The sequence below is a fragment of the Alexandromys fortis genome, unplaced genomic scaffold, assembly GCF_014885135.2.
Source record: "Alexandromys fortis isolate MF-2015 unplaced genomic scaffold, M_Fortis_MF-2015_v1.1 scaffold_328, whole genome shotgun sequence".
Taxonomy (NCBI): domain Eukaryota; kingdom Metazoa; phylum Chordata; class Mammalia; order Rodentia; family Cricetidae; genus Alexandromys; species Alexandromys fortis.
Window position 1 is genome coordinate 30265 of NW_026068195.1, and position 22108 is coordinate 52372.

Sequence of the window (22108 nt, forward strand, 5' to 3'; positions counted from 1 at the left end):
TGGGGGAGGGGGAGGGAAATGGGAGGCAGTGGTGGGGAAGACAGAAATCTTTAATAAATAAATAAATTAAAAAATACAAACTATAGAAAAAAAAAGAAAGGAGAGAACACACACAATTATTTTTTAGAGTAGCCAAAACTTCCCTAGGCCTGTTTTTTTTTTTTTAAATATCACACATGAAACTTCACATAAGACACAGTCTTTAATGACTCCATTGGTATTTACCATAAGAAATCAAATAGCAAAATTTATGACTATTCCTTGCAGGTTTTGCTGAGAAACCATTCACTGAACATTTGATTTGACTCAAGGCTCTAACACACTATCTGGAACAGAGTGTTTACAGGCCACAAGATACTGTATAAGTAATCATCTCTCAGCAAAAGGCTCTCAGCAAAAGGCAGATAGTGCTGAGGAAGGCTTCTTTCTCCAGGGTCTGATGTGCGAGTGGTCTTTGTGGTTGGCTGATCAATGCATACCTTGAAAACAAAAATAGCAGAGGTCAGACTGTCATTGAATTACTAATACACAAAGAACTTCCAGTTCAATCTTGGATGACTCTTTCTTTCTGTTCATGGAAATGCACTGGGTTATTGAAAATATAGCATCTGGGGGATCTGAAGCATGGTGCTAGGAACCTGTTTTCTTCTCTAACTTATTAGAATTAAAAAAATTCACTGGGACCATGAAAAAGCTTCTTCTGCATTTGCTAAGTTGTAAAACAACTTACAGGCTTTCTAATTCTCCAATGTCACCCACAAAATTCTTATTTCTTCTTCGTTGTGGTAGAAAACAGAACACCAGTTATGAACACCTTGCTATAACTCTAGAGTTCCTCTCTTCATGGCTAGAATCCTGTCTGCTGACCAATAATACACTCCCTCACAGCATTGCTTACAAAACTTTTTGTAGAAGGTGACTGTTCATTTCCCAACAGCTCAGACCCAAATAATCACACAGAAACTATATTAATTACAACATTGTTCAGCCTGCTAGCTCAGCCTTCTTATTAACTAGCTCTTAATTCTTAAAATAACCCATTTCTATTATTTTATGTATCACCACGAGGCTGTGGCTTACAGGGTAAGGTTCTGGCAACTGTCTTCTTCCATAGGTACATGGCATCTTTCTGACTGGGCCTACTTTATCTATTTATCTCTGTTCTGATTTCCTACCTGGCTTTACTCTGCTAAGTCATTGGCCGAAATAGTTTTATTCATCAACCAATAAACTCAACATATATACAGAAGGACACCCCACATCATCTCCCCTTTTCTGTCTAAATAAAAAGAAGGTTTTAATTTTAACATAGTAAAATTATATATAAAACAGTTATTAATCAAGAATTATAGTTACAATATTTAGTCCATTTACATTTGGCAAATTAAGGATAATACTTTATCATCTACCCTGTCATTGTGAGTCTAAAGTTTTCTATCTAATTTATTTTTAATCATAACTATGAAAAAATATAATTGTAACTATCTTCAACTCTTCAAAGACTCAAGAAGGATATAATATTACCTAAGTAAACAAGAAGTGCATTGTAAGCAACCTTCAAAACTCTAGAAATGACAGAGACATCTTGTTGCCTGGACAGTCACCCAAAGTTCTTTTGTAACATTGGGGCATCCAACTTCAGCTTACAGACCCATAAAGGGAGACTGCTTTGCGTTCCCAGCCACCCAGACCCGAATAATCACACAGAAACTATACAAATTACAATACTGTTTGGTCGATGTCTCAGGCATATTTCTAGCTAGCTCTTACATCTTAAATTAACCCATTTCTTTTATTATATATTCTACCACAAGGCTTGTGGTTTGTTACCTTTTGCTTCTTAGGCAACTGCATGGTGTCTGCCTCCTTTAGCAGTTACATGGTATCTCCCTGATTCCACCTATTCTCTCTATTTATCTCTGTTAAGATTTCCTGCCTGGCTTTACTCTGCTAAGCCATTGGCCAAAACAGCTTCTTTATCAAACCATGGTAATAAAACATATTCACAACATACAGAGGAGAATTCCACATCATCTCTCTTTTCTGGCTAAATAAAAAGGAAGGTTTTAATTTTAGCATAGTAACATTACATGTAACAAAACAGGTTCAAGCAATAATTACAGTTATATAGTCTATTTGTATCTGGCAAAATTAAAGAAAATATACTATAATCTATTTTACCTTTGTGAGTCTAAAGTTTCATATCTAATTTATCTTTTAGCATAACTAAGGAAAACTTTATCTGTCTTCAGCTCTTCAAAGACCCCAGAAGGATATAATATTACCTAATTGAACAGGAAGTACATTGTAAGCAACTTCCAAAACTCTAGAAATGACAGAGATATCTTGCTGCCTGGACAAACACATAAAGTTCTTCTGTATCATTGGAACATCCACCTTCAACCTAAAGACCCATAGTATCTGGTAGACTTTTTCATGAAGCAGGAAATTTGAAGATCTGTTTTGCATTGTAATGGCAAAGTTCATCAATTGCTTTCTTCTGTGTCCTGCAGAATGTCTGGAAGTTTCTTCTGTGAAGCAAGAACCCTGAAGGAGCATTCTGTCTTTTGGAAAGTTTAGCAGTCACTTTTGTGTGGGTATAAGCATGTCCAGTTTATACAGCATACCATAAAGCGGTTATAGCAAGAGCATTTTTTTCCCAAATGTCTAGCCTTGTCACATTGAAGGCAAATTACACAACAAGTTTCTTTAATGCCCATTTACGTCTCTGAAGTAATTGGTGCTACCAGAAGCAGACATGTTTCATTATCGAGAAAAGTCTAAGTTCTTAAAACATTTTAAATACCATATTTCGTAGGTCTTTGAAGTGTTGAAGAATATCTATCTAACTGAAATATATCTCTGTGTATCTAGAAAACCTAATTACCATGACTATAGTTTGACTATTATATATGTCTACCTATTAATCTGTATTTCTTAATTACATATTATATTTTAAATGAGCTGTATAAACATAATACTTTAAACAAGAGCAGAAATACATATATACAGTGTAACAAAATTGACCTTAAATTTGTAGCAATGGGCCAAAGTCTATACCAATATATTTATTTTTACATCATACCTCCCTTTTTTTGTTTTTTAGAAACTGACTGTGATCATTAATCACTTATAATCAATTCCCTTTAAACGAAAGCAAACTGCTTCCTGCTTTAAGTTGGGAGAAGTATTTTTAGCATTCATGGAGTCCTTTCGGGGGGAGGTGTCTTTTTTCATCAAATCACATAACATGGAATGAATCCGCAGGTTCCCATTCTCTGTGGGAACAAAAGCAGAATCTCTTTTCTAAAACAACATATCCTTAGACCCAAATTTTGAAGTCAATATACCTTTATGTTGGTTTAGCTTAGCAGTCCTCAGAATCAAATATTTCTTTGCAGTCAAAAAAATTCAAAGAAAAACACAATAATAAACATAATCCAGACTCTCTGTGTACTTTTTTATGTTTACTTGGCTTATTTTCTTTACTCCTTTAATCTATGATTGTACTCTTTTATATTACTTTTACTGTCCCTTTAAATACTTTACTTTTTATAACTGTCTATACTCTTTTTCCACTCTGTCCCAAGCCTACATACATTTTAAAGCACACTGTGTCTTGTTTAGAGAATTTTTATGTCTGAATTTGTCTTATTGTATATCTGAAATCATTTTTTGACAAAGAGCATTTTAAAATGGTCAGCAGTATGGTTGTGGCAGCCTGGATGCTGGCTCCACCTCTCTTGACCTTTCAATATGGCAGAACTACATTTATCATCAGTTCTGGGACTTCTGGGTAGGAGTGGTACTCACCACCTCAACTCTGGGAAGCACTGTGCAGCACATAAACTCTTTATGCTGAGCGGCAGGCATGCTCTCAGCTACTTTCCTCTTAACCCCCAGTGGGATTACCATCACCCGGATCCAAAGTGTGTGACTGGTCATGTGGGTTAGACCCACATTGGGTGCCATTTTGTAAATGGAGTCTGTTCTTTGTTCTCAGATGTCTAGACACGAATAATCACACAGAAATTATATTAATTACAAATACTGTTTGGCCAGTGTCTCAGGTATATTTCTAGATAGCTTCTGCATCTTAAATTAACCCATTTCTATCATGATTTGCTACCTCTTGCTTCATGGGCAGCTACACGGCGTCTCCCTGACTCTGCTTACTCTCTCTATATCTGTTCAGATTTCCCACCTGACTTTGCTCTGCTAAGCCATTGGCTGAAACAGCTTCTTTATTAACCAATGATAATAAAACATATTCACAACATACAGCGGAAAATCCCATATCAGCCGTGTCAGTTGCTTTTCTGTTGTTATGAGAAAACACTCTGATCAAATTCAACTTAAGGAAGAAAGACTTTGTTCTGGCTTCAGGTTCTTAGGGTTAGAGCCCATAATGTTGGGAGATGGCAAGGCAGCTTGAAGCTGGAGCATGGATTTGACTGATCACATCTCAGACATGTACATAAAGCAGAGCAGACAAGCAGACAGTGGGATGGGGCTAAAAACATCCAAGGTCCATCTCTAGTGACCTTCCTCTAGCTAGCCTCCATGGCCTAAACATTTCATAACCTCTCCAAACAGCGCCACCAACTGGGGACCAAGTGTAAACACCAGAGTGTATGGGGCTCTTTCTCTGAAAACATGACCTTCAGATGCCAGTTCCCTATCCTTCCTAACTTGAGTATTCCAGATGGGCACAGTTTCTTTCCTTGTTGCTCATATACTCATTTAAAAATGATTTCAAAGCAAACCTTTTAGATTTTAATCTGGCAAAATCTTCAACCCTCCTTCCTCCTTTTCCTATCCTAGTGTTTGCTTTTTCAGAATTCTGGAAGAATCAGTAAGTTATAGCAACAGTGACTTTTCCAATAGGGTTGAGCCCCAAACTACAGAAGAGATGCTCCCTTTTACCCCTTTCCTCATAAGTAAGTCAGTGTTGTTACTCGGCTCCAGTAGTTAGATACCCAAAGTGACACTAAAAATCCCCAGGAATGTCTTTTAGATCCACTCTAATGTTCATTCATTTGTTCACTCATTAGTTCCTTCATAAAACAACTATCTTTAATAAGATATGATATGGGGAACTAGGGATTAAAAAACATCAAGACAGTCCTGTCTCTTAAGAGTTTGTGGGTTACCAGGAAGGCTGACATTAAAGATTGATTATAGTGAGTTGTAATAAGATTCATGGAAAGCCCCATGGAGCCATCAAAATGAGTTGGGCAAGCTCTGCTCAGAGAAAGCCAGGGGCTTTTCTAGAAAGGAAATTGAGGACACTCTCTAGGAAGGAAGGAAGGGAGGGAGGAAGGGAGAAAGAAAGAAAGAAAGAAAGAAAGAAAGAAAGAAAGAAAGAAAGAAAGAAAGAAAGAAACTAAACATTAATTTTGAAGATTTAGAACTCACATACAACATGATAGAGGGAGTATTCACAGGTATGAAATTATGGTTAGGTGGAGGAAATACCAGTATACTACAATGTATAAGACAAGAGATGAGCATGGAGGTGTGGGAGAGAAGGCAGGGAGTGATGTCTGGAATGCAAGGAGAGACTGCCATATTCACTACACATTCACTGATAGCCATGTTGGTGGTCATAGGAACCATGAAGAACTTTAAACTGGCATCAGAATTTTATTATGGTAAGAGTCCCCGAGCTTCAGCTTAGAGAACTGATTAGAAAGAGATGTGGCTGGAAGCTTTTCTGACTTCCCCAGGCAGGTTATAGGTACCAGGGGTCTGGTGGAGATATTAGAAGTACCTCTTGTCCAAGACTATTCTCATGATACGAGAAGAGGAAAGCCAGGATTGTGTGCAGGAGAGATGTGGGGTGACAAGACTGATTATTCAGAACAGCAAAAGACTGAGTGATGGGGAGAGAGTGACAGCTGGGAAAGTGTGGGACAAGAGATGGCCAGAGCCAGCCCCAGGAAAGGAAACTGGCATTCACAACAGCCCCCTGTGTGTTTCTGTTGTGTACTTGTATGACTTCCCAAGATTTGGTGGGCAGAGTGTGTTTCTCCTGGAAGTAGCTACACTGAGCACACATGAGACTCCCTGTCACACAGAAACCGTTGTACAATCAAGGTAATGGCAGAACCGATGGGAGAAGAGATGGATCTTCCTGGGCTATTTTTCAGGATCAATTAAAAAGAACAACGTGATACCAGAAACAGATCAAATTAATGTACAAGCGATTATTCTGCACTAAACTTTGCAGTTTAGTTTAGTGGAATGTTAGAAATAGAGCTTTTAGCGTTTGCATATTAATAGAGAGACTTTCTGGCAGTAGGCACGAGAATAAATTTTATGGATTCCTTTCCTTGATTCATAACAAAACTCTATTAATATCCTTTGGGGGGATGCTTACTCCTACTGTCTGTACTAAGGGACATCCTCCAGATTGCCTGAAGGAATTCTAAATTATGAATGCATGAGCTGACAAGGAGTGGGGCTAGAACATATGGAGGTGAGCATCTGACTTCTCAGGAGACCACTCCCTCCTACGCTGGCTTTGTGTGAGCGTAAATAACCAGAGTCTATATTGGGCTCATGCAGCGTAGCCTAGAGCCACTTCCTGCCTCGAGAGGGGAAGGACAGTGACAGGGCACTAAGAGATAAAACTGATCATAATGGAGGCTTCTATTCTGTTCTCCCCCTGCTGGCTTTTTGAGCCATTCTAAATCTAGGTGCGAGAACCCCTCCTCACCCAGTGGTCGCATAGTTGTCTGAATCTGATGAAATGATTTCATGCAATAAGGACCCAGAGAAACTCTGCTTAGTTACTGGCTAATTTCTTTTCTCCAATCTCTTAGTGTTTTTCACTGTAACTTCCCTAATGGGAAGACTTGGGCTAAGCACCTAGGAGGCTGGTCGGTATCCTTAGATCAGCTAGGCACAGTACACTGCTTTCCTTTTTACCCATGGGCATTAGCTTTCTGTTGCTGCAACAAAATGCCTGAGATCATCACCATAGGAGAAAAAGTTTATTTTGTTACATGGCTTCAGAAGCTTCAGTTCGCAGTTGCCCGGTTACATTGCTTTGAGTCTGTAGCTGAATATATGGGAGCACCTGAACTGTGAACTCCTGGGGGTTCCCCTGCCTCAGCCTCCACATTACTGTTAGGAGTGCTTAGATGACAGCCTTAGGCAGCTGTGCCTGGCTTTACTGGATTCCAGGGACTTGAACCTGTGTCTTCATGCTCACACAGCAAATACTTTACCCACTGTACCTGAGCACCTGGTTTTAACAGTGTAACTCTGTGCCAACAGAGGCTGGGGAAGCACTAATGGAAAGATTATGAAGACAGAGAACTTTCTCTCATTTATGTCATTCATTGGCTGTTCATACCTTTTCACTAGTAAATGGCCTTATCATCATAGAAAATATAAATTATAGCATATAGAATATATTTCCCAACACACATGAGTGTATTCATGTGTATAGACGACAATAAGTAATGTTACAGAAACTATTAGTAGAATAGCATTATCTTAACTAATTCAACCAACATAAAGAATAAAAGAGAATATTTAGTTTGCCTAAAATTCCATTGGGAAAGACATGAGTAAATTTTGCTAACCATTTTTTCAAGTATATTATAGGAGTATAAATAAAATAAATTACGTGTTAACTTTATTTGTGCATTCATTTATATGTATATTTTATACAAATAGGGTATCATATATCTTCTTTTTATCATGGGTGCCTGTAATTTCAATCCTACCCCATTAAGACTTCAGTATCTCATTTATGAATTAGGACCATCTAAAGTGGCCTATGTTAAGACCTAATGAATTCTTTTACATGTTTTAATCCACATTTATATGACTGTCTGTAGGCCTATTTATATGGCACCTGTCTATCTATCTATCTATCTATCTATCTATCTATCTATCTATCTATCTATCTATCATCTATCTACCTAACTATCCATTATCTATCTATCTTACTGCCTATCAATATCAGATACCTATTCTTCATGTCAAAATTGAGAAAATAATTCCTTAAAAATGGGAATGGATGCATTGGTTACTGGCATCCTCCAATAAGACTTCAGTGCCCATTGGTTGGTAAAGGGTGCAGAGATGAACCACTCTGAAGATGGTTTCAGAGACCAGTGTCTGCTTTATAGCATATGAGCAACTACTTATCTAGTGGAAGCCCATCAACTGATTGAGTAGCACATTATCTCAGACTGGACAGTGACTGCTCACACCACCAGGTTCTTTATGAGGAAGAGGCACATTAAAGGAGTCATGAAGAGTACGGACACATCCGCAGGCCAGCTACAGCCTGCCTACTCATGCTACTTCAGAATCCCGGGAATACTCAGGAGCATGGTGTGCCATGATTCTTGTTTAGAAGCAGTGTGCCAATCGGCTGGCCCCCAGGTCGTGCCTGCATTTCCTTCTACAAATAGATTCAAATACCTTTGTTCTGCAGTTGCCTTGCCCTCTGAGGAAGCTAGCTCACGGGTCTCCTGTGGGCCGCCTTCCATCACTCTTTCCCAGGTTCCTTCTGGAATTCTGTGGGTGGACCAGCATATACTCAGCCATCTCTCCCATTGACTGACTTCTGTTCCATTTCAGTTCTTGGGTTTTACATGTGTCCTGAAGTCTTGGCGCTTTGTTTCCAAAGGCTGGCTCCTGGGGCTGAGATGAGGCCTTGAGAGATGAGTGAATGAATGTATGAGTTTGCTGTCCATAAAGGCTGTAACATAGCTTGATTTCACTTTTCACACATTTTGGTAATTTCTTTACATCTCTCACCAAATGCAAGGGTTATAATCACCTCAGGCTTTACAGTTGACTGGTTTAAAGAACACCTTAAGATTATTCTTACCATAAATTTACCCAACCCTGAGTGAATTTAAACATTTTTTACTCGGTTTTTGACCATTTATGCTTGCTTTTTTTTGAGCTGTTTGTTCATTAGTCTTAGTACTTTTTTTTTTGTTTTTGTTTTTTTTTTTTGAGTGGCTTTTTTTCTGTGGCTTTGGAGCCTGTCCTGGAACTAGCTCTGTAGACCAGGCTGGTCTCGAACTCACAGAGATCCGCCTGCCTCTGCCTCCCGAGTGCTGGGATTAAAGGCGTGTGCCACCACTGCCCGGTCTTAGTACTTTATACTTTCCTTTTAACATTTAATATTTTCCCTTGCCCTACTCATCTGAGAATGATTTTGTATACTACAAACCATCAAACTGGTCATTTTCAATGTGATTTAAAGTGTGCATTCCAAGAATAGCAATCAGAAAGGAAGAGGCAACTACCAGAAAATCTGTGAAAGAAAGGAAATATATATTAGACTAATTCCAGAGTCTTCTATTCAACAATATCTCGTGAAATTTACCAGTTAGATAGGAGATTTTTTTTCCCCATTTAGCGAAAATAGCTTTCTGTGGAGAAGCAGCCATGCCAAGTGGAAATGATCCTGTTGGCCCAACCTGTTGGCGGAAACGCTTTGGCAAGGCCGCTGCTCGTCTTGACTGTAATTTTCACAGATGAAGATCACAGTTGCTAGAGATAAGACACCTGAACAATCAGCATGCATCCTGGTAGGAGAATAAACACTAAGCACATCGTGTTCATCTCATCCAAGAGAAGAGTCAGGCACACACAAGCAAGTTGTTACTTTATGATCTTGGGAGTTGAGTGACAGTCCGTCTAACAGGTTTTAGACTAGACGAGCTAACTCGCTCTCTGTCATCTTTGTCCTTAAGAAAATTTAATAGGCTTCAATCATTGGTGATGATTATAATTGGATTTGTAAGTAAAACAACATCTTGAAGCACACCTAAAGATAATGTGGTTGTAAGATGTTATCTGATTACAAGCATGCTAGGGGAAATCCCTGCTTGATGAAATGATCCTAAGTTTATCATTGCCCTTTTCCTTTCTGTCTGTTTATATAGCTAGCTACCTACCTACCTACCTATTATCTGTTACCCTCACATCTATCTATGTATTCATTTGTCTTCTACCTATTATCTGTCTATCTATCTACTTCCATCCTTATTAGAGATGGTTCTTGTCATAGCTCCCTTCTCTTTGACCATTAATCCAAAGTGAAGGAGGTGGAAGACCCACTCAAGAGTGGAACTTGCATGCCTAATATGGAGAATAGATTAATCACATTAGTTACGAATGAGTGGGGGAGTGTTTACATGCTGAGGTTCGTGGTGCGTCTTCAACGTGGCTCCTTTTTAAGAGAGTTACTATAATGTTTGAAAAGTTCCTTTGCTGAAATAAACTTGGGAACAGTATGAGAGAAACCTCTTCCCTCCCTCAGAGATCCTTGCAGGCATGGTTCCTACACATTGGTTTTATACTGTGGACTTCAGATGACAGAAATGTCAACAGAAGAATATGATGGATCACAGCAGAAGAGACGAACACAATTGTAGCTACTGTTCCAAAGATTGGTTTACTTGCCTAAGCAGGCTCCTTGGACTGGGGTAATTGTGTTTACCTACCCTTGGCAGCATAGGAAACTATTGTCCAAGGAAGGAATGGTGGCTTCAGAACTTTCTGGGATAATGGGTTGTTTTTAATAAACTTTAAAAAATTCATTTACTTTAATGTGTATGAATGCTTTGCCTGGATGGATGCATGTGTATTACATGTGAGTCTGGTGCCTGAGAAGGTTAGAAGACACCATCCTCCTGGGAATGTGGAATAGATGATGATTGCGAGGTATCATGGGGGGTACTGGGAATCAAACTCAAGTCTTCTGCAACAGCAGCCAGTGCTTTAAACCACAGAGTCATCTCTCTAGCCCCAGGGTTAATGTTTTTAGCTGAGGATATGGAAGCTAGAGAAGGTTGGAGAGTATTTGTTAACGCCGTATGGAAGTTGGTCTTGGTGGCACACAGACCTGTGGCCCCAGAACTCAGGAGCCTGTACAAGAGGATTGATATGAGCTGGAGGCTAGCCTGGGCTACATAGTGAGTTTTAAAGGTAGTTAACTGCTGATATAAAGTTGGAAGCTTACAGCAACTGGCTACAGAAAAGAGTAGACAGAAACAAATATGTCTGTTACAAAAGTAGTAAAATACTCAAGTCTAGAAACTTAGATAAACCACAGGCCTTTTAATATGATCAAAATGTAAAATTTAATAAGCAAGGACAAAATAGGCTAAATTCCATTAAGATAAGCTATATACATATAAAGAAGATATTTAAGATATACATGTATTAATGAGATGTGACAAAATAATGCCATTAAATAATTTATTGTCTTAGTAAATTAAAATAATAACCAGGTTAGAAGAAAAAGTTAAAAATACACATACACACAATTCAATTCTCTAGGAAGGAACAATCTCAATGGCTTCCAAGGTGAGTTCCCAGGTAAGTTTCCAGAGAGACCAGGCGTGGCCTCTCTGCTGCACCTGGCAGGCTGGTTCCCTGTGTGCCTTGTTTGGTTAAGTAGGCTCCATGGGTGGGGCTCTCATGCCTTTCTACTCCTGACATTTTCTCTGCACAGCACCGCCTGGCAAACAAAGAACAGTTATAAAATGCCAGGCAATATTGTCAAAAGCTGGGAGGTGAACAGGTCTGCCAGAAGAGCACAGATAATGCTTGAAAACATTTCAGTTTAAAAATATTTAACACAGCTATGCGTTTGGTTTTTTTGTTTGTTTGTTTGCCTTGGTTGTTTATATGTGGCACTGTGGCATTCTCTTGTCCAGGTGAGGAGGAAATCTTGTTGGGAAAGCAAGGACATCCTAAGTGTGCTTTCCTGTTGTGGAAACTGTAGGCTGAGGGAAGGCTGGAGATGTCTTGAGAATTCCAGAGTCCCAGGATGGTAAGCAGTTAGGTGGAAGGAAATGACTGGAGTTCCGTAGGAAGAATGAGACCGATCTAGAGTCACACTTGCCTCCCTTCACCAGTGCGTCAGCTGGCTGACGCGTCATCCTGGACGTGTTCTGTGCTATGGCATTTTACTCCTAACGCAGTGACCTAAATTTAAATGACTTCCAGGAACAAAGAGATATCTGCCTGATTCAGATCTCAACAGCCCTTAGAGAAAAAACTTGAAGTTCTCGTCATGGACACCTGCCAAACCATGTCCCTTCGTTTGTACATGGTGTGGTATTCAAATGGCTTTGCATATGCTGTGTGTATAAAAATGTTTTCTGGTCTTTTTCATCTAAAATTGGGTCTATTCCTAAAATTTCAGTTTAGGAGCTTGAGTTATTCTGTATGCTGCGAATAAGTGTTGCTTTTATTGGTTGATGAATAAAGCTGCTTTGACCTCTGGAAGGGAAGAATATAGCCAGGTGGGAAAGTCAAACTGCATACAGGGAGAAAGAAGGTAGAATCCGGGAGATGCCAGCAGCTGCCAGAGAAGCAAGATGTGAGGTACCAAGCCACAAGTTTTGTGGGAAAATATAGAATAACAGAAATGGGTTAATTTAAATGTAAGAGCTAGCTGGTAATAATCCTGAGCCATCAGCCAAACTTTTATAATTAATACTAAGCCTCTGAGTAGTTATTTGGGAATGGGCAGGTGGGAGAGAAACCCCCAGTTATAGGAGTTTTTCATGGTATTATTTAAAGATGCATTCCCATGTGGGTAGGGGAATTTTTTTCCCACAATACTTCCCAATCCATCTTTTATCTAGTTGATCACATTGCTTCTTACTTCAGTGAAATAGTAAGACAGATATGAAAGACAGTCCTGATAACATAATAGTCCTTCAATTAGTAACTACTATTTGAATGAATGAACATCAGTACAGAGCACTGGATAGTTTGCCCTTGCTCTAGAGCCAATGTTAAGGACACTGTCTGGCTCATAATTATTTTAGTGAAGAAATGAACCAAGTTAGAAACCAAAAATTCTACAGTGCAACTCGATGGCATTGAGGTGGTCATTGGCTCCCAAAAACATTTGAATTGGCTATCCAGGTTTTTGACTTTTGTTTTCATTTGACTCTGAATTAATCCTAGATTAATTTCTGATCTTCAGTTTCAGCTGAGTGCTCTAATATCTTTAGAGGAGTCAATGAGCCTATAGAGAAAGAAAGCTGCAAGTTGCGTTATAGAGTTGGAAAGGCTTAGGAATACAGCCTAAGAGTAATTTGGAAACCTAATAGGATTCAAGGAAGAAGCCAATACTTATTCCTGGATCTTACTGGGTGGCCAAATTACTCATGCATTCAAGCAATATCCATAAATGTTCATCAATGTTCTGAACTCTCACGATACAATTCATTCATAGATCCTTCCACGAACAGTGCTGAATGTCACCTCTGTTCATGTGGTTATACATTGTCCTTGTATAATTCCAACTGTCTAGATGTAGGGAGTTGAGACTTGGCCTCAGGAGATGGTACAGAAACCAATGATACACTATCCTGGAGGAAGGTAACAATTGGGAGGGCCTCCTTTAACTTGACATTGAGTTTCTTTCTGGGCATTTTATCTGATCCAACACAATATTTGAGCACAGTTGTTAGCAGTATAACCCAGATCATCTTGTGTTTTATGTCGTCCTGAAACTGAGTGGGCACATGATTAACTCTTGATTATATATATATATATATGTCTTACAATCACAAGGAAGACATTTTCCTTCTCATCCTTTGTTGCCAATATCTCACTGACCTAAAAGTCTGAAAGATTGTTTGGGAATCATTCTATTTCCTTACTTATCTTTATCTTCAGCATTTCCTTTGTTGCGGGTGGTTTCAACATATTTTAAATCAGAAGTAGATCACGAATGAGACCCTGCTCTTAGGTAGCTAATACTGTCCCATAGTTTTATACACACTTATCAACCTCTTTTGTTTCCTGTGTATTTTTACAGGCAAGGGAGAAGAAAGTCTGTTTCTTCCCATCGTCTCTCTCATTTTCTTCCAATTTTTCCTCTGTCCACCGGAAACCTAGTTTTAAACCAGAACATTAGTTTTTTTTTTTTTTTAAATCAATCATATAGCTCGATGCAGGTACAACACTTCTTCATTGGGGTGAGTTGGAAGAAGGTTGCCAAGAGAGGTTTGTCTTAGAAAACAAATTGTAAAGTCTACAAAGTGATGAATAACTGAGAGAGGGCTTTGGAAAGAGGATGCATCTAAGTTTACCACATATGTGGGCTAAGGAGAGTTGGTTGAAAGGGAGGTTTATGGAACAATTAGAAGACAAAAGGAATGATTACATAATGATTAAAGAAAGAAAGAAAGGTGTTCAGGGAAGGCAGGCTATTGCAGGGATAATGGAAGAAGAGGGCTTGAAGAGATGGGAGAAAGCATAGGCTGTCCCCTAAAGCCATCACGCCAGGGTCTGACACAGGCACAGACACTCCCATGGCTGAGGCTCTCACATGCTCAGTAGCACAGGGTAACAGTATTGCTTCACAGAACCCAGAGGTAGCACTACTCTTTAGAAGGCCAGGGGCTGTGGGGCATAGAGAGGCACACTGGGACTGCTCAATAACAAATTTTGGGGAAAATATTTTATTGTAAAATAATTTGAAACCTTAATAAGGTGCAACAGTGTTGGGAGTATAGCTCAGTGATGGAGCACTTGTCCAGCCCAGTGTGTTGGTTTGAATGAAAATGGCCTTCAAAGATTCAAAGGGAAAGGCACTATTGGGAGGTGTGGCCTTGTAGGAGTAGGTGTGGCCTTGTTGGAGGAAGTGTGCCACAGGGAGTGGGCTTTGAGGTTTCAATGTTCATGCCAGGTCCGATGTTACTCTCTCTGCCTGCTACCTGTGAATCAGGACGTAGAACTCTTAGCTACTTCTCCAGCACCATGTCTGTCTGCCCACTGCCATATCCCTTCCCCTATGATGAGAATGGACTAAACCTAGTCCCAGTTAAATGCTTTCTCTTATAAGAGTTGTTGTGGTCATGGTGTCTCTTTACAGCAGTTAAAACCCTAACTAAGACACCCAGCATGCACAAGGCCTCGGATTTGGTTCCCCAAAAGAAGAAAGAACAAAATGAAGGGATTGGGAGGTTGAGAATTTGCAAAATTAATGCTAAGATTCCTGCTTATCTTCTCTCCACATCTACCAAATTCTGGCAGATCACTATGTTGACTTTATGATCCATTTTATATTTTTCTCTTTCTATGTATATGCACATAACTTTTTTTCTGATATGGTTGAAAGTAAGTCACAATACAATGATCATTTACATGCAATGCCTCAATGTCTATTTCTTCATAAATAAGAATATACTCTTATAAGCCCACAATGCAAATATTAAAATCAGGAAAGTAATATCAACTTAGCCAACTTACAGATTTTGTTTAGCTCTGCTTTGGTGATTTAAAAAAGTGAAATGCTGTCTTAGGCTAAAAGAAAAATTTAAAACTTTTTGTTAAGATTTTATATTCTTAGTAAATCAATGCAAAGACAACTTGAAAGCATGACTCTAAGAAAGCTAAATGAAACTTTTAACAACTGTATATCCAATTATGGGGAAAAAAAGTAGGTTGATTTCAAACAGTTTGTAATGCTTACAGGAAAAAGCTCTCTCTATTGAAATAAAACTGCTAATGGAGTTTTCGGTAATGAAAAAAAAAAGGACGCTTGGGTCATTGTTTTTACGGTAATGCGTGCCAGAAATCAGAATTATAGAAAATTACTAATGGGAGCACAGAATTGTACCATTACATTTCTCAGTGCTCCTTGAAAATTGTGGAGTTTTTATTTCCAGCATGCAAAAATGTCATGATATATTCAGAGAAGCACAGAGTTGCAGTACCTCATCACATCCAATAGCCAGGGTCCCAGGGCCGAGGAGGAGGTCTCAAGTTTTGTTTCTCTAAGACTGAGGACATCGTGACACGAGAGCTTCATGGATGTGCACCAGTTGCAGGCGGGACATGATAGAGTGGTGCCCTCTCCTAGCACAGCCTGGCATACATCCTTCAAGTCCTGCCGAATGCTGCTCATTCAGCCTCATTTAACTAAGAACGGTGCACATATTCTATGTGCGTTATCCCTTCCTTTTACTCATGTATTTAAATGATGGCAGCAGTACATACACAAAAAAATCTTACCCCATTGAAACGAGCCTTAAGAAATTGCCATATTTGTGGCTCAAAATAATTTAATAAGTAGTCGTGCCACATAGTCTGGTTTGGTGAAACAGGCACATCTCAGTGATAGATTCAAAGGAAAGAAAAATGCTTCTGGTAAAATATTAAAGTTGGCTTTTATACTCAGCTATGTCTTTATCATTCCTGGAAGCAACCACTGTTAAATTTTTGAAGTGTAGTCCAGTCTTCTCTTAAGTGTTTATGTAGTGATATCTAACTAAACAAAACACACACACACACACTAAAGATGTACAGGTTGGGTCCTTCTGTGTGCATTGCTTTGTAATTACTGTGTGTATGTGAGAAATTGTATGTGTATATCACAAGTCTAGTCTAATTTCTGGCAATAGTTATATAGCTCCGTATAATTGCTTCATGGCTCATGAAATCATTTATTTATAAGCCCCATATCAAAATGTGTTTTTAAGTGCTTTAGTCAAAGCTAATAAAGAGCCTAATACAGATGTATTTGTGCACATTGAAAAAACTGTAAAAGTTTCTCAGAAATAGAATAGCCAGGCCACATACAGCTAAGACATTATTAAATATTGCAAACCTCCTTCTCCAGTATTTTTCCAATTGATTCTCTCACAGTGCCTATTTTTGTGTGCTGTTGCTGCTATTATATATTATAAATACGTTTTTACTTACTTGATAGGAAATTATGGAAATACTTTTTCCTGATTGCTAGACAGCTTCTAGGAACCACTTACATAGCTTCCATCACCATCAACTCTTTATAATTGCTGATTTTTTATATGTAGAACTGTAACATTAATGCCATTTGAATTTTAGAAACTTTTAATTTTGATGAAATCCAAATTTTCTAGTATTTTATTAATGCTTTCATACTCTTTCTAAGAAATACTGGCTTGTCCCCAAGTCACAAACATATTTTCCTAAGTTTTCATCTAGAAAATTTACAGTTCTGGCTTTTATGGTTAGGTTTATGGTCTACTTCAAAGTAACTGAATATGGAGCAAATAGGATGTTTACTCTCCCACATAAACATATCCTACTGTTGCAGAAACAGTGACTGAAAAGTCTCATGTGACCCATTGAACTGACTTAGTACCCCAGGAGATGAGCTGAGTACCCGCATAAAGCCTTATCTCTGAGCTCCTCTCCTCTCCTCTCCTCCACCGACTTGCTTGTCCTTGTGTGTACACCAAGCTGTCTCAGTTAACATTGCTTTATATAAACTTTTAGGGCACAGAGGAAGGTCTCAGTGTTTCTAGTTCTCTTTCATTTTAGAGTCATCTGGTCAGTTTCTGTCAAAACGTGACTGATTTTAATATAGTCTGTATTGAATTCACAAATCAATCTGAAATAATTGATATCTTCATAATATTTAGTCTTCAAATACTTGTTTGGAACCATATACTTGATTTCATGTTCATTTCTTTTAATGTTTCATAGCCTTTGACTTATTTAGAATCTAGTGTATTCTTTTTATTAAGTACTATTCCAGCAATTTTATTTTTCCTACTTTTAAACATATATATATTTTTTAAGTTTTAACTTCTAACCACTTGCTGGAGGAGATATGACAATAGACTTTTTAAATGTTCAAGCACTTCTAATTTTATTGATTAATTCTAGTTTTGGTTCTTATCTTCTGTTAGTTTCATTAGAGGTTTTTATGTTCATAATCATGCCTTGTATAAATAATGTTTTATTTTTCTCTTTCTAGTGCTTCTGCTTCTTTTCTAATTTTTCCTCATTTCACACAGTAGCTGAGCCTTCCCTTTATTATATTCTTAGTACTTGGTTTTGCACATTTTAACACATTTTAATTTAGATTGTGAGACTAATGAAAAAAATCACAACTGGTATTTTGCATTGTGTCAAGCTGGATGACAGCCCTTTAATATGGCATATGTGCAGACCATTTTAAAGTCTGGAGTTTTGCAGCATGAATTACATTTATATTGTTGGAAAATGATTACCATCGTTTCTCTTCCAAAATTTTCATCTCTTCCCATCAAACACTAATATCTCATTCTACCCCTACCCAGCCCAAGTGGAAAATTCTCCTTCGTGTCTCTGTGAGGTGACTTCTCTAGGTTCCTCAGATTAGAGAAATCACATGATGTTAGTCTTTCTGTGCCTGACTGTTTGACTTAAGCACAGTAGTCTCCAGGTTCAGTGTTTAGTTCCACTTAAGGCTGAATCAAATGCATATACCGCCTTGAACGACACTCTTTCAGCTAGAGGTGGATACCCGAGTTGCTTTCACATTAGTGACTGTGAATAATGCTGCTATGACCAACGTTGAACACATGCCCAGATTCTTGCTTTCAATTACTTTAGCTTCGTCTGCAGGTGGGATTGCTGATCATATTTAATTTCCCAAGGAATTGCTGTACTGTAATAAACAGTAGCTGGATCATTTTGCACTCCCTCCAGCAATGTCACATATCCAATTTCTCCATGCTTCCTGCTGTGGTTTGGTTTGCTTTTGTTTTTAGTATCAATCATTCTAGTGGGCATGAAGTGGCGTCACATTGTGGTTTGATATACACGTCCCCAGTGACTAGCGATGTCACGCATCTTTTCATGAGTTTAATGATTATTTGTGTATCTGTCAAAAGATGCCTCTTTAAGCCTTTTGATCATTTTTAATCAGGTTGTAATTTTTGCTGCATTGTAGACATTTTATATATTCAGGAAGTTAATCAGTAATCACATAATGATTTTCTCCCATTTTGTGGGCTTCCTTCAATCTGTTGACAGTGTATCATTTGATGCACAAAAGTATTGTGTTAATGAAGCCCAGTTTTTCCATTTTCCTTTTGTTGCCTTGTTTTTAAGCTTCAGATCCAAGAAATTACAGCTAAGCCTGGTTTCAAGAAGCTTTTCCCCTGTGTTTGATTCTAGGACTTTTGTAGCTTAGACCACTCTCTTATGAGTATGCTGTGCCTTTATTCTGCTTAACACTTTTTTTTTTGCCTCAGGTTCAGCTTCATTTACTTTCTCACTAGTATAGAAAAATGGGATGGATAAAGTATAGTTCAAAAAGTATGGCTGCAAGAAGGAATAAAAGACAGGCAGATGGCAGCCTGTCTTTCATCGTCTACTGTGGAATATTCCTTTACATTGTGAGAATATATGTCACTGTGATTGGTTTAATAAAGAAGCAGACTAGCCAATAGCTGGACAGGATAAGGTTAGGGGAAGAGCCATACAGAGATTATGGGAAGAAGAAGGACAGAGTCAGGAGTCATGAGCAGATGCAACGAGAAGCAACATGGGCATGCCATACTGAGAAAAGGTACCAAGCCTTGTGGCAAAGCATAGATAAGAAATATGGATTAATTTAAATGTAATAATTAGCTAGTAATAAGCCTGAGCTATTGGCCTAGCATTTCTAGTTGATATTATGCCTCTGTGTAGTTATTTAGGAGTGGATTATGGGACAGAAATTCTGCCTACAAATGATGCCCAAACATATGGCATCTACATCCACATATGATCCGAGAAAGCTTTAAGGAGGTTCTAAACACACAAAAATGGAGTCAAACTCTGTTTCCTAGTCTCATGTCTCTCATGGCTGCTGCAGTACAGAAACATGTCTCCTGGCAGCTGCCAGCATGCCATGAGCTAAGCCACATGGTGGGTTTCCCAGTCTCTCACATAGGCCGTAGTACAAAGAGGAGTCTCCTGGCAAATTTAGAGACTGTGGGAATTGGGCAGGACAGAAACCCTGACAAGAGGAATAATGCATGTAACGATGGAAAATACACAAAGATTCTTCCTCCACTGTCACCAGCTTACTATACACATAACCTTTTCTGTGTGTTTCTCCAATCTTCCTAGAAGCTTGGGATCCAAAGCCTGCAATCCTCAAACGCCTTTGTTTCTCTCATCTTCCTCATATAACTCAGCAGTAAGTCAGAGGAACCTCGTTCAGTAAGTCTCCTCTTCATCTTACACTCGACAGAACTAACATTGCGTTTAAACTACCACCATTTTTCACTTTAGGAGGCTGAATAGCCTCTTTAGTATGTCTCTATCCTTACCATCAGTCTCAGTATTATAATCTTGAGCTCTCATTTATATTATTTTACTTAGAAACCATCTCAATGTCACAGAAAACCTGCATACTCAATACAAAGAATTTATTTTTTTCTGAACAAGTTAACCATAAATTGCTGCTCTGTTCTCTCCTCCTCTATGCAAAGACTTCAGTGTACATTTCCTACCCAAACAGCACTAATTGTGTAACAATGACATAATGTTAAACTCAGCCAACTAGCTGCTCAATTTTCCTCAAATCCTTGCTGAAACCTCATGTTTTCAGTGGTGCCTACTCAACCCCCCCCCGCCCCAATTAATAATTCAACTTCCCTTTGCTTCTACTGATGTTTCTTTAGCAAAATGCATGAACGGATTGGTCTGGTATGGTTGCTGACTGATACTCACAGGAGATTGGACCTGTGGGGAAGTGGAACATAAAGACATCTGAGCCTCTCTGTTTAGTAAAACAAGAAGTTTAAAGTTTGTATAGGAAACTGCTGAGGACAGGGGTGGAGACTTTGGGAGCAAGCAAGAATGTTGGGATTAAGATACAAAGAAGATCCAAGGATAACAACCCAGAAATATTTAGGAATGGTGGTCTCTCATTTCTGAGTACACCGCTAGCATGATGCCACTGTTTTGTGCACACAGGGCTTGCTTCCCAGGTTGAGAATATAGTGGTAAAGCTTACTGAGGTGAAGGGTGCTGATGAGAACAAATAGACCACTTTTGGAAAAGTAAGCTGATCATCTCGCAGTAAATGGGATGGCGAACCAAGTCGTTGGCCATGCTTTTATAGAGAAGGATAATCCCAGAAGCCTGGAGGCCTTAGGATCTTCTAAATACAGCTGAGAGTACTTCTAAAGTCCTTCTACTTATTCCTACCCAAATGATACCTATTGCACACCCATTGAAAGTGTTCATCATTAAAAGAATTCCATCTGAAACATTTAGGCATGTTCTGGGTATAAAGAATGTCTTGGATTGGGATGGACTTTTCTTCTTGAGCTAGAACAGCATAGTGTGCTGGCCTGAGTATGGACCAACACCATCAAATTCTTTCAGATACCATGAAACACACACATGCATATAAGCCGTGAATCTGAATAGAATATGTTAAAACAGAGATGCTAAGAAAGAGTCTATAATAGTAACGGATTTTAAGTTTCTCCTTTCTCACGACTGATTTTTATCTGGTCTAGTCAGTCTGTCTCAACATTTCCAACCTTCTGATAGTCTTTCTGCTTTGTTGCCAATGGCTCATGTTATTGAATTCCATACAACTCATATTCTTGGAGAGGACTCTGATTGTTCTGGCTTACCTTGAAAAACTCTTCCAGTTCATAGGCTATGGGCCAGTCAGTACATGAGGAACTCTAAAGTCAGCTGGCATCGCTGGTTGTGATCAGAGGGAGTCAGGGAGCTGCAGGAGAAAACATGGGTGCTGTAGCTTAGTAGGATTTTAGAAAAGTCACATGAGTATTGAGAAACTAAATTTCCTTTTCTCACTTCTCAGGGTTTCCAAATAATTCACATCTAGCAGCAGAGAATCACACGAGGAGGATACTGACTTGTTCCAAAGGCTGGCGGGCTTAATGAAGAAGAAAGTGTGTGTGTGTGTGTGTGTGTGTGTGTGTGTATGTGTGTGTGGTGTGATAAGGTCTTGCTTTGTAGCTCAGATGGACCTGAAGCTCAGCATCCCTCTCTTTTAGCCTCTGGAGTTTTGGAATTTCAGGCATGCACTACCAGGCCTAGCTAAAATAGGTTTCACCTATCTCTATGTCTATCTATTTCTATATCTATACCCATAACTACTTATAACTAACTATACTTTATCTTTCTCTATCATCTATATATCTGTATCTATATACTTATATATTTTTTGACCTAGAGTTTCTCTATGTGGGTTTTGCTGGCAGGAACTTGTTGTGTAGACCAGGCTGACTTCAAACTCACAGAACTTTATCTGCCTCTGTCTCCTGAGTGCTGTGATTAAGAGTATGTTCTCTCTCAAGCCTCC

The 22108-nt window shown here is 38.8% G+C and overlaps 1 long non-coding RNA gene across 1 annotated transcript; it reads right to left on the minus strand.

Annotated features, from left to right (window-relative positions):
• Positions 1–241: 241 nt before the first annotated feature.
• On the minus strand, positions 242–21513 carry LOC126492982 (uncharacterized). Its single transcript, XR_007589730.1, has 3 exons — positions 21411–21513; positions 8446–8679; positions 242–479 (listed from the first exon to the last, which is right to left on the minus strand). It is a non-coding gene; the product is annotated as an uncharacterized lncRNA (long non-coding RNA).
• Positions 21514–22108: the final 595 nt, after the last annotated feature.